The sequence below is a fragment of the Stenella coeruleoalba genome, assembly GCF_951394435.1.
Source record: "Stenella coeruleoalba genome assembly, chromosome: 4".
NCBI lineage: Eukaryota > Metazoa > Chordata > Mammalia > Artiodactyla > Delphinidae > Stenella > Stenella coeruleoalba.
Window position 1 is genome coordinate 63,077,518 of NC_137149.1, and position 13,694 is coordinate 63,091,211.

Below are 13,694 nucleotides of genomic sequence, written 5' to 3' on the forward strand. Positions count from 1 at the left end.
AAATTTGTTTTCTGTGTCTGTGAGTCTGTTTCTGTTTCATAAATAAGTTCATCTGTATCATATTTTAGATGCCACATATAAGTGATATCATATGGTATCTGTCCTTCTCTTTCTAACTTACTTCACTTAGTATGATAATCTCTAGGTCCATCCACCATCTACCTCAAACCCCAAACCTGTCCCTTTTGCATCCTTCCTCATCTCAGTAAATGATACTTCTATTCTTGCAGGCTAAATTCCTTGGAGTAATTTGAGACTTCTTTCTTTTCGCTCAAACTCCACACCCAATCCATGAGCAAATTTTGTTGAGTTTTTCTTTAAATTATATCCACAAGCAAAACCGCTCTCAGGCCCTCTACCACTCCCACGTGGCCAAACCATCAATTCCCTCACGTGGGTAACTGCAGTGGACCCCTAATTGGTCTATCTGGCTCTACCTTTCCCTCCATCCCCCCCAACCCCATCCCAACCCAATTAAAATCATGGCACACTCCTACTCAAAAGCTGTAAGGATTCCCTTGCCACTCAAAGCATAAGCCAAATCCCTACCATGGTTTGCAAGGCACTGCCTGGTCTGCCCCATCTCTCAGTCTTCAGTGCCTCTGTGGCCTCATTTCCTTCCGCTCTGCCCCATCCTCCCTCTGCTCCAGCCACACTGGCCATCTTACCATGCTGTGAGCACACCAAGCATGCTCCCACACTGCTCCTGCTGTTCCCCCTGCCTGAAACTGTCCCCACATATCGCCGTTGTTCACTCCCTCACTTCCTTAAAGTCTACACTGAAGTGTCGCTTTATCTGCAGGGCCTTCCCTGACCACAGCTGCTCCCACCCATCATTCCCTAGACCCTATAGACTATATTCTGCTTTATTCCACCACCTTGCACATTATCTAGTTAGGATCTATCTGCCTTGTGACAGAATATAAATTCTTGGAGGGCAGGACTTTGCTCTGCTCCTTATATCATCCCTAGTACCTAGATAAGTTTTAGGTACGTAGCGCACTCTCAAAAAAATTTTGTTTAGGGGCTTCCCTGGTGGTGCAGTGGTTGAGAGTCCACCTGCCGATGCAGCGGACACGGGTTCGTGCCCCGGTCCGAGAAGATCCCACATGCTGCAGAGCGGCTGGGCCCGTGAGCCATGGCCACTGAGCCTGCGCGTCCGGAGCCTGTGCTCCGCAACGGGAGGGGCCACAACAGTGACAGGCCCGCGTACAGCAAAGAAAAAATTAAAAAAATAAAAAAAAATTTTGTTTAATGAATGGTTGGGACCACAGTGTAGAACGATTTCATAATATCTAGTGATGGTCAACTGGCTATTCCATTTCTAGCCTGGGATACAAGAAAACATATACAAAGTTGACCATAGCAGCTCTATATGCAATATAGTAGATAGCACTATATTGGCATTCAGCACATGTAACAACATGTAATAGTGAAACATGAAACACACTAAATGTCCATTGTGTGGGGAATGGATATATTGTGGCACATTCATACAATGGAATCCCATGAAGACTTAAAAATGCATGTACTGGAGCTACATGTATGAATATGAATGATTCTCAAAAATATAATGTTGAGTAAATAAGTGTACAGGATGTTATTTATAACATTTTAAAACACTGAAAAACAATTTTATACTGTTGATGAATGAGGATATGTGCAGTCAAATGTAATAGAACTATGGGTGGGAAGGATGCACAACAACCTCAGGATACTCGTTACCGTTACCTCTGGAGAAGGTGGAGACTAGGAGGAACAGGGTTTCAAACATATCTGTAACTTTTTTCTTTTTAAAAGAAGGTTCTAAAATAAATGTGGCAAAAAATAAAATTTGTTAAATCTACATATTTTCATACCATTCTCTACTTTTCTTCACACACATAAGTATTTGTCATATTGTTCCCAACCTGGGTTCTTGGACTCTTTAATCAATAGAAATTGCTAAGAGGCCAGACGAGGAATTCAGGCAAGGCTTTATGGGGACTCGTGCTGCAGCACGAGGGATTGAAAACAAGTAACAGGTGCCCTTGCTCGAGCCCCAAGGTGGGTGAGCTGGTCCCTTAAATGGGGTGAGGGTGAGGGCAGATTGGTGGGTTGGGCTGGAGGGTGGCTTAGGTCATTTGCCTACCCCCTTGGTGGTGCTGCATGCAGGGATCATGCTCAGGACCCTGCTTTTGCTTCTGGCACTTCAAAAGTGGCAGTTGGGTTTTGGCTTTTTTGTATCTTATTGTTCATATTTTGCCCCAACTGCACATGCATGCAGCTATCTTTAGTCCCTCATAGTTTCTTTGTATTCTGTTGCTTGAGGAGACATGTGTCCAGGTACAAGCAGTGCAGGAAACGGTCCCAGGTCCCAGGTCCCAGCCTGGCTCAATATTATTCTCTAGTTTTCTATATATTTTAACTACTCCTGAGTTTTTTAAATAAAAATTGCTTACATTGCCAAAAATTAAAGTTTTGAAATAAACCAGGTGGGCTTGAAGCAGCAACATTTGAGTAAAAGGGCATAATTAGCAGTTGGCAACAAAACCTGTTGCTTGATTGATAGTTTCTTATTGTAAAGATACAGTTTGGGTCAAAGGAGAAAGAAAACTGGATAAACCTACCTAAGGAGACAAAAGACCTGTACTCCTAAAACTATAAAACTGATGAAAGAAATCGAAGATGACACAAACAGATAGAAAGATATACCATGTTGTATATACCATTGATTGGAAGAATCAATATTGTCAAAATGACTATACTATCCAAGGCAATCTACAGATTCAATATTATCCCTATAAAATTACCAATGGCATTTTTCACAGATCTAGAACAAAAATTTTTTAAAATTTGTATGGAGACACAGAAGGCCCTGAATAGCCAAAGCAATTTTGAGAAAGATAAACGGAGCTGGAGGAATTAGGCTCCCTGACTTCAGACTATACTACAAAGCTATAGTCATCAAAACAGTATGGTACTGGCACAAAAACAGAAATATACATCAATGGAACAGGATAGAAAGCCCAGTAATAAACCCACTCACCTATGGCCAATTAATCTACAACAAAGGAGGTAAGACTATACAATGGAGGAAAGACAGTCTCTTCAATAAATGGTGCTGGGAAAATTGAACAGCTACATGTAAAATAAAAAAAGAAATTAGAACATTCTTTAACACCATACACAAAAATAAGCTCAAAATGGATTAAAAACCTAAATGTAAGGCCAGATACTATAAAACTCTTAGAGGAAAACATAGGCAGAACACTTTGACATAAATTGCAGCAATATCTTTTTCAAGCCATCTCCTAGAGTAATGGAAATAAAAACAAAAATAAACAAATGGGAACTAGTTAAACTCAAAAGCTTTTGCACAGCAAAGGAAACCATAAACAAAATGAAAAGACAACCCACAGAATGGGAGAAAATATGTGCAAATGATACAACCAACAAGGGACTAGTCTCCAAAATTTACAAACAGTTCATGTGCCTCAATATCAAAAAAACAAACAACCCAGTCAAAAACTTAGCAGAAGACCTAAATAGACATTTCTCCAAAGAAGACATACAGATGACCAAGAGGCACATGAAAAGATGCTCAACATCACTAATTATTAGAGAAATGCAAATCAAAACTACAATGAGATATCACCTCACACCAGTCAGAATGGTGTTAAAAATCTAAAGATAATAAATGCTGGAGAGGGTGTGGATAAAAGGGAACCCTTCTACACTGTTAGTGGGAATGTAAATTGGTGCAGCCACTATGGAAAACAGTATGGAGGTTCCTTAAAAAACTAAAAATAGAGTTACCATATGATCCAGCAATCCCATTCTTTTGCATATATTCATAGAAAACTCTAATTCAAAAAAAATACATGCACCCCAATGTTCATAGCAACATTATTTACAAGAGCCAAGACATGGAAACAACCCAAATGTCCATCAACAGATGAATGGATAAAGAAGATGTGGTACATATATACAATGGAATATTACTCAGCCATTAAAAAGAATGAAATAATGCCATTTGCAGCAACATGGATGGACCTGGAGATTATCATACTAAGTGAAGTAAGAGAAAGACAGATATGATATTGCTTATATATGGAATCTTAAAAAAAATGATACAAGTGAAGTTATTTACAAAACAGAAACAGACTCACAGACTTAGAGAACGAACTTATGGTTACCAGGGGGGAAGAGTGGTGGGAGATACATTAGGAGTTTGGGATTGACATGTATACACTGCTATATTTAAAATAGATAACCAGCAAGGACCTACTGCATAGCACAGGGAACTCTGCTCAATATTCTGTAATAACCTAAATGGGAAAAGAATTTGAAAAAGAATAGATACATGTATATGTACAACTGAAACTAACACAACATTGTTAATCAACTGTACTCCAATATAAAATTTAAATTAAATTTAAAAACAAGGAGAGGGGGTTTCCCTGGTGGCACAGTGGTTGAGAGTCCGCCTGCCGATGCAGGGGACACGGGTTCATGCCCCGGTCCGGGAAGATCCCACATGCCGCAGAGCGGCTGGGCCCGTGAGCCATGGCCGCTGAGCCTGCCCATCTAGATGGAGCCTATGCTCCGCAATGGGAGAGGCCACAACAGTGAGAGGCTCGCGTACCGCAAAAAAACAAACAAACAAACAAACAAAAAAACACAAAGGGAGGAATGCCTGATAGGGCTGTTGCCTTTCAGCAGGGCAAGGAGGGGCAGGTGTGGCAAAGGTATTTGCTATGCCCTAGGCAGGCACAGAAGTCACAGGCAATGGTGTTTGTGTCTGTGGTACACCAAAACACACCTGTCACACCTGGAATACAATTTGCTAACACTCACAATGGCAGAACTCAGAAAGAATCACTGTTTTTAAAATTAAATTTTCCCTAAACTTTATACAAAAAATTACAATACACATACATATTCACAAGAATAGGTTTATGCTATATACACACTTTTGTAAGCTTCCCTTGCTCTCAACTTAATATTCGGCTATGGCCCGCCTTCCTTCCATATCAACAAATTGGACGTACAGTTATAGTTAATGACTACAGCATGTCCGATTGTTTTAAGTTACCATAGTTTACTTCACCAATCTTTTTACTGGGGGACAGATTATTTCCGCGTTATTTTCCCCGGCATAAACAACCACAATAAACATCCTTGGACATACATATTTGTACATTTGACTGTTTACTTAGTACAATTCGCAGATGTGGAATTCCTGGGCCAAAGCTAATACATTTGAATTTTGATCCGCATTTCTAAACTGGCCTTCTAGAAAGTATTTTTATTCGGTTGATTGGTTTTAAATCAAATTACACTCCCACAAACAGAGTAAGACAAAGCTGTTTAAAGCACCACCAGGGGATCGCAAACTCTTACTGAACTTGAGCGGCCCCTTCTCGGTGAAACTGTCTGCGGTGTTTCCTGGGCGCTTTTAAAGGAAGGAAAGGGATCCGGAGAACCCCGAGTCCCGCCCTGGGTGGGGGTGGGCGCCCCTCCAGTTCACCCGGAGGCGCAAAGCCACAAAAGCCAAGTTCCCCAAGCTTGGTCTGAAGCGCGCCCGCGACCCCCGCAGCCTGAGGAAAGAGGTGCCCGGGACTTCCGCCGCGCTCTGGGCTGGGGCGGGGTCACGGGGGGCGGGGCCCTGTCGGGGCCGCGGGGCGGGGCAGCTCGGCTCGTCAGCACCCGTCCCCCTCCTGGCCCGCCCTCAGGCCGCGTCCCCGCCAGCCCTGCCGACGTGGCGGGGCGGGACCCGGCGGGCGCTCCCGCGCGCACTCGGCCGCCTGAGCGGTAAGAGCCCTGGGTAACTCTCGCCGTCATCCCCTTCCCCGGGCGGGCAGATGGGGGGGGGGGGGGGTGGATGCGGGGACAGCCGCCGCGGGGTGGTGGGGAGACCCTGCCGTCGCTGCTTGTCCTGTTCCCGGAGTCGGCAGGGGCTTGGCACGGGGCGCAGGACCCGGAGGACCGGCCTTGGGTGAGGGTCCCGGGCGGCGCGAGCGTTGCGGCCGAGGGCCCTGCGTGGGTGCGGGCGTGTGAGTGTGTGTGTGTGAGTGTGTGTCGCTCCGGGTCCACGCTCATGCACACACCCACACGCCCGCACTCTGGCTCTGCCCCCTCGGCCGGCGAGAACCTCTGCGGAGCCTGTCTTGTGCTCCCGAAGTATCCGGTCCAGCACCATGCAAGTCGGAAAAAGTTTCCCCAAGGTCCTAGGTTCGACTGAGAGGTAGGCTGCGGGGTCTCCGCAGCGGGGGACACAGAGGAAGCAAGTCCCATCCCGGGGTTCGCTGCCCTTGGCCTCGGAAAACTGAGCTCAGGCCTTGACCTCCCACCCAAGCTCATCATCTCTCCCCCTGCAGACGCCGGCCGTGTTGGCTCTTCCACCCCAGCCAACACTCTAAGCCAGCAGCACCTCCATTCACAGCTCCCAGGTTGAGTCCTACTCCCTACGCCAGCTCCCCAGCCCCCCAACCTAACCACCCAGTTGGCTCATCTTCTTCCCTGGAATCTGGTGAGTATTTCCAGCCATCTCAGATCAGGCGCCTAAACTTCACTGCCCTTTCCTAGAGTAGGAGACCTCTCTGTATCATCTTAAGAGTGATCTCTGTCCTACCGATCCTATCAATTCCCATCCTAAACACGGAGAGAGGCAGGCAGGTAGCTTTTTAAAATCAATGTCTCTTGAACTCCAGAAGACCTCAGCCAACCTGAGGAAACTGAGAATGAGGCAGGCTTACTCCTCAGAGGCCTCTCTCTGCTTTCTCTTCCACCTAGTGCTCCTTTCCTACCTCACCCATATCCATTCCCTGCTCTCTCCTTCCTTTCTCCATCAAAACCTGAGCTCAGGAAAGACTGATAAACTCCTTACATCATAAGCTTTAAGCAAAAGAAGGAAACTTTCAGGGTGGAATTTGAGGCTCCACGGAGCCAGTCCAGAAGGAATTTGAGGGTAGGAAGGGACCTTGCTGAATCTCAGGGATTCAGACCATATAAGCAGCCATTTATTTATAAGACCAGGCTTACAGGACTGAGATGGTGAAGAGATCTTCTGGGTACTCTGGGATCTCGATACAGGGAGGCCTTGGTGAGCTATGAATTACTCTCATCTGCCTCTCCACAGGGGTTGTCATCACTCCTGTTTTCCAGAAGATTCTCTGTAATGTTTCTGTAGGACTTTATACTCCACAAGCTTCAATTAAAGCAGGATTCAGTTTGAAAAAAATAATAATAAGACCAGGCTTATATGGAACGTTGTTTCTTTTTAATCAATATCAAACAATATATTTCAGTTCAGTAAATATTAGAGGGTCCAAAGACAAACTATGTGCTTGTTGGTCACAGTTCTGGAGGAGAGAATGACAGAGAAATAAATATTCCTTATAAATGCCATAGAAGTCCATGCAAGGTATCATGAAAAACATGGAAGAGAGAGTAATTCATTCTTTGGAAGGAGTGGGACAAATTCAGGAAAATTTCAAAGTAAACAGTGACATTACACATTGAGAAACAAATAGGAACTTGCCAGGCAGTTGGAGACAGGGCATCCTGGGCAGAGAAACCAGCATAAGCGGAGGTGGGGATGTTTATGAGCTGTGCCGGCAGTGATGGAGCATCTGGTGAGGGAAGAGTGTCGGGTGTGTTGAGAGTTACAGAAGCGGATAGAGAGATTGGAGCTGGATTGTGCGGGGCCAGGGATGCCATGCAAAGGTGTTTAAACCTAATGGTTTTTAAACAGGGGAGCAGGTAGGTCCTCTCCGTGTTTCATAAAATTACCTGGCAGACACGTGGAGGCCGGACGGGAGGATAAAGAGACTGGGCTCTGGGCACGTGTACTTGTCAAGCACCGTAGAAACTCTTGCAACCTGGTTAAGAGCCTGTCATCCACAGTTTTTGTTCCTGGTCTTTCACTTACTGGCACTTTTTGAAATTGGGAGCAGTAATTTCACACAGGGTATGGTATTACCAAATTCTTATTTTGCCAAGTGAGATCATTAAAAAAAAATCCATGCACTACACCACTATTTCGTAAAATGAAAGACATTTTAATACCAGGAAAAGCACGAAGGCTAAACTTGCAAGATGAAGGCAGTGCTTTACATTTAATAAATTTAGCTTGATGAAAAACTCGCTATCTTGTCCTCATTTTCCTCTGTCATCATGGACTGGTTCCAGTCCTGCAGTCTGGTGTTGGGGAACAAAGTATCCAGATCATTTTGTCCAGCCTTACTCTACGTAGGAGGGAGTGAGGAACAACAACAAGAATGAGCTGTACGCCCACAGAGGGATGGTGGGACCAGAGCATGGCTCTTTGCGCCTCAGCGTCCATCCCTCCCATCCCTCGCTATTCCTCCATATCGCTCTTGGTCCAGCCACACAGCATCTGTTCTGAATATCTACATTCATTCTTGGGCATTTGCACATACTCTTATCCCATCATGCCTGAATAACTATCAAAGCCGCTATCAAGGTTCTCCCATGTATGAGATCAGTCTTGTTCAGGCACATCTTTCCCTGCTTTGATGTGCTGTTTTGCATCATCACTTAACCATTTCATGTTAGATGCAATAGTTTCCTGGGCCTTCACTGACCAGGAATAAAATGAAAACAGATTATTTGTTTTCTGAAGGATAGTAACCATGTCTTCCGTTTTAAACTTATTTTTGGAGCTATGATGTTGCTGCTCCAATACCTAGCATAGTTCTGGGAGCATTCTAGGTGATGAATGAATTTACTCATGAAAAACTAACTTATTCCCAGCCCATAAAGGCTTCTTTATATGCCACTCTTCCTCTCCTTGGAATCTACTGAAGAAGCCTCCTTGTTTCTGTGGGTTGAGGCTCCCTAGCATCAAAGCCACAGGACATGGCTGCAGCGATCAACATTCCAAACCATAAATCGGGAGATTTTAAGTCTGACTGCTTCTGGGGCATCCAGGCAGAGGTGGGGGCTGTCCCAGGAAAGAGCATGTATCACAGCTGTGGTCCTTCTGGACACCAACAGTCACTGCATAGAAACAGCTGTGTCTTTAGAACACAATTTCTAATGGCTTCAGACAAAAGGGCACCGCCTTAAAAAAGATTACATATCTCCTGTCATAATAACATCCAGAGTAGGCAAAGATCTACCAGGACAAAAAAGGTTTGGGAGGGGATTCATTTTTGGTTTTGGTTTAGGGAAAATGTGGACCTGTAACAGGCAGAAGTTCATGTACAATTAGAAGTTAAAGTAGGGCTGAATATTATGGTGACCATTTTCATTATTTGAACAGATGTAAAAATATAGTCTTTCTGAAACTTATAAGTTGTCTATAAATATTTCCTAACAGTATTGGTTCAGCACCTGATAGATGAACTTTGGGCGTGTTTCTGAAGGAATGGCTTCATGTTGTTGCTTGAATACAGAGCAGCTGCAGGGAAGAGAGGTTTTGTTCGATAATTTTTCCACAATTGAGGTGAGCTGACTTAGGGCAGTTTGGCCATCAGAGATGGATGAGGGCTGTAGGGCTCCTCTGTGCAACATCCCTACCAAGACTGATTATACTATGAATCCACCTCTCAGATGGAGTTCTGCCTCACACCCACATGTATATTAGCGACCAGGCTCAGTTGTGTAGCTTGTTCTTGTAGGTTGATGAAGTCCTAGCTCTCTTTGCTTTTAGGACTGCTCTGGTGGCAGGACTCAGCTAACCTTCTAATCAGGCTTTGATGTTCTCCTGCAATTAGCAGAAGAACTAGAAAAACTCTACTGCAAAGTTCAATAGCTGCTGGACTGAATATAATCTTCTGCCCTGGAAATGGAAGAGCTGAAAGCACTTGTGCATAATTTCTTGCCAATCCACTTTAAGCACTATTTCCATTTTATCAGTGAAAAATGCTTTTAATACCCCTTAGGATAAGTAGTACCCCCTGATAAATAGCGATCAGAGAGAGGGATAATTGAACCCTCTCAAAAGGTGAACACTTCATTACAGAATCTGAAATGCTAAGTAAGTAAAGACCCTGGAGAGTATATTCCTGAATAGGGCGCTTCAAATGTTAACCAGCCACCCTCAGGGCATAAAATCCAGCTAACTCACATAGATGTCACATGGTATGTGCTGAAATATTTTAGCACTGGGAACAGTATCACAACAATTGAGGGTGAAGCAGATACAACAAAGTGTTTATAATGCTTTTTATTCACCCATGAATGTTGATCATAACCAGGTTTATTCTCATGTTCCTGCTTATAGAGAAGTGAAATAGCTTGGAACTTCTTAATAATCCAGATTAATAAGGATTTTCAAATTATCTTACAAAGAAATTAAGATATCAGACAGTGCCTATGACCAGCTGTTGATGAACAAAAAAATGGGAATATAAGTGATGTCCAATATGGACCCATTCTCCTTATGGTTGTGCCCCTAGGACCCAGGCGGGGTTAGGGCAAATTAGGACAGAGAACTCTAGGCCATGGCCGTCAAGCAATGTCCTAGACCATGGGTTAGCAAACATTTTCTATAAACGGCCAGCTAATAAATATTTTAGGCTTTGCAATTTTGTGGGCCATATGGTCTCTGTTGCAGCTATTCAACTCCGCTGGTGTACTAGAGAAGCCATAGACGGTACATAAACAAAATGAGCATGTCTGTGTTCCAATAAAATTTTATTTACCAAAACAGAGGGAAGGCAAATTTAGCCAGCAGGCTGTAGTTTGGCAGCCCCTCACCTAGGCCAGTCCTGACTCAAGGTTTTCATAAAGATTTTATAAGTTGCCATGTGATGATAGCTTTTCAAGTACCCTCCCTCAATCTCATCCCCCTCCCATGAACCACAGTAACTACTCCTTTTCTGTACAGTGGCCTTTTTCACTCTTTACTATTTCATCTAGGCATTGACCATACTCATTGACAGACCATATCCAACCTTGAATATCTGAAATTTAATATCCCACCTAAAAGGAAATATGCATTATTTGCCTTTCCCATCTGTAGACTTGTTTACAGGTGTGTTATCAGAGAATTCAAGTATTTTTGTTTAAAAAGAGACATTCTAACTCAGTTATCTGGGAGGTGAAGGAACAAAGGAAAGACAATATGGGTCATTTGGAACCACTTGCTGTAAGATAACTCCTGAGTAGTGAATGGGGTAAAGACATTTTCTGCTTGCTTTCATTCCAAATTACACTTTAATTTTAAATCTCCACAAAAATATTAATACAACTCAACACATATTTCTTGAGCTTCCCACTATGTTCAAGAAACCATGTTAAGTGCTATATAAAATATGAAGACAAAACAAGGAAGATCCTTGTCTTCATAGAATTTACAGTATAGTAGGAAAACACTCAAATGACTGATCAAAGACGATTGTAACCCTCCAAAGTGAGACAGATGCAAAGCACTCTGGGAAGTTCAGAGGAAGAAAAGTTATATCCAGTTGGGAAGAACAAAAATAGAGGAGGCGGTTATTTTAAATGGGCCTTAAATATGTTAAAACAACATACTGAACCAACAGCCATCTGAGGTTCTTTTGTGAATGTCAGGCATTTTTCACATACTTATGTTGTCTCACTTAAGGATTTGGAAGGGCATCGTGGGAGGTAAACCTAGTGGGATCAGAGCACAGAGGTCCTTGGATGGCAGCTGAAGGATGTAGCTTCATCTCAATAGGAAGTGGGAAGCCCCTGAGGATGTCTGAGCAGGAGATGATGTAATTAAAGCAGTGAGGTAAAGGGTGGGGAAGGATGGGGAAGTGAAAGGGAGAACAGTGGAGAGGTAACCCCAATATTGAAATCATCAACATGAACCAAATTGAGGACCTGACTGAAGGTGATGGCAGGGAAAATAGAAGTCAAAGAAAGGATATGGATTCTGAATAAAGAGCCTCTAGGATTTGAGCACTGGTTGAATGTAAGAGAAGAGGCAAGTGGCATTGCAGATAGGGCTCCGACGTGGCTCAATCTCAAAGTCAGACGTGGGTTCAGATCTCAAATCTGCCACTGTTTCTTAAAGTGTGACCTCTGAGCATCAGTTGCCTCATCTGTAAAATGAAGCTCGTCGTAGCTAACTCACAGGAGATAGCACATTTAAAGAGCTTGGATTTAATAGGCACTCAGTAAATGATAGCTATTGATATTATATATTCTTGAGAAAGTGAAGGTTTGGTCAATGACAGCTCTGAGATTTTAAGCCTGGGTTATTGGAGAAATCTAGGTGCCATTAAAAGAAACACAAAGGTCAAAGTGAAGATCTAGAATTAATGGCAAGACAACAGGTTTCCTTTGGGATAGAAAGAGATGTTCAGCTGACGATTAGAACTGCTTATCCAATGGTAGAATTTTTTCTATGGCAGTGTATTGAGATATAATTCATACGTAACAAAGTTCACATACTAAAAATTCACTCTTTTTAAATGTGCAGTTCAGTGGTTTTTAACATGTTCACAGAATTGTACAGCCATTACCACTATCTAGTTTTAGGACATTTTCATCACCCACAAAAGAAATCTATACCCATTAGCAGCCATTACTCATTTCCCCTCCCTTCAGCCCCTAGAAGCCACTAATTTACTTTCTGTCTCTATAGAATGGAGGTAGATATTTGAGAGTCACAACATAGAAGTGTGTAAAACTGTGAGAAAGGAATGTGATTCACCAAGGGAGAGAAGGTAGCAAGAGAAAAGAAAATAGCTAGACAACTTTAGGGAATGGCTATTTGAGGGGACAAGAGGGTTGGCATAGGCACGTGAGTTCTAAGTCTGTGCCATCATGTGGCCAGTATGTTAAATGGCTTCCCATATACTGTGGTTTTAACAGTGACCAGAGATTTGACCAACTGGTAAACACTGAGGTCAACAAAAATACCCACTGATTTTCCTGAGACTTGGCTTCCTGTATAGTGAGAACACTGTGTCTTTATTTTAGACTAAGAAAATTATCATCTTGAATAAGCCTTCTAGATATGTGTTATTCAGTAAGATAGCCACTAGCCACACATACCTGTGTAAATTTAAGTTTACATTATTTAAGATTAATATTTTTTTTTGGCTGCACCGCATAGCTTGTGGGATCTTAGTTCCCCAACCAGGGATGGAACCCAGGCCCACAGCCCTGAAAGCGCCAAGTCCTAACCACTGGACCACCAGGGAATTCCCTAAAATTAAAATTAAAACTTAGTTCCTCAGTCGCACTAGCCACGTTTTAAGTGCTCAATAGCCACAGGTGACTGTTAGCTACCATATTGGCCAGTGCAGATACAGAACATTTTCATCATCACTGAAAGTTCTGTTGAACTGCACTGTTCGATATGATAGCAATAACTTGCAAGCTTCATAAAGAGTTTTCTACTTCGTAGATTATTTTGTAATGGCTACATTCCTTATTTGGCTTAATATTGGCTTCTTTTTTTTCTGTTTCATCCTTGTGTTTTTCCATCTAAACTATTGTCCAAATATAGCCCAGGCCTTCATGGGCTGGTACCCAACAAGGCACACTTATGTGTATGTATGTCTCTCTCAATTTGAATTTCAGACCACATTGCAAAGCCAAATGTCAAATATTTTTTATAAGCTCTCAGGTATTTTCCATGCTTATTCTGATTATGGCTAAAAATATAATTAATAAAGTCATATTAAATAAGTACTTTCACAGATACAGATAATGCTCTTAGTTCCCATATGCATATTTATTTCTTCATGCCAAGTAAGAGATCC

General features: G+C 42.9%; 1 protein-coding gene across 4 annotated transcripts in view; it reads left to right on the forward strand.

Moving 5' to 3' along the window:
- The first annotated feature begins 5,694 nt into the window (after positions 1-5,694).
- FAM114A1 (family with sequence similarity 114 member A1) overlaps positions 5,695-13,694 on the forward strand; it is a 65,905-nt gene continuing 57,905 nt past the window's right edge. For 2 of the 4 annotated variants that reach the window (XM_079919389.1, XM_079919390.1), the window contains exons 1-2: positions 5,695-5,796; positions 6,363-6,514. The gene's annotated coding sequence lies outside the window, so the exon portion shown is untranslated. The remainder of the gene's footprint in view (positions 5,797-6,362; positions 6,515-13,694) is intronic. The other 2 variants (XM_079919392.1, XM_079919391.1) reach the window with 2 other exon arrangements.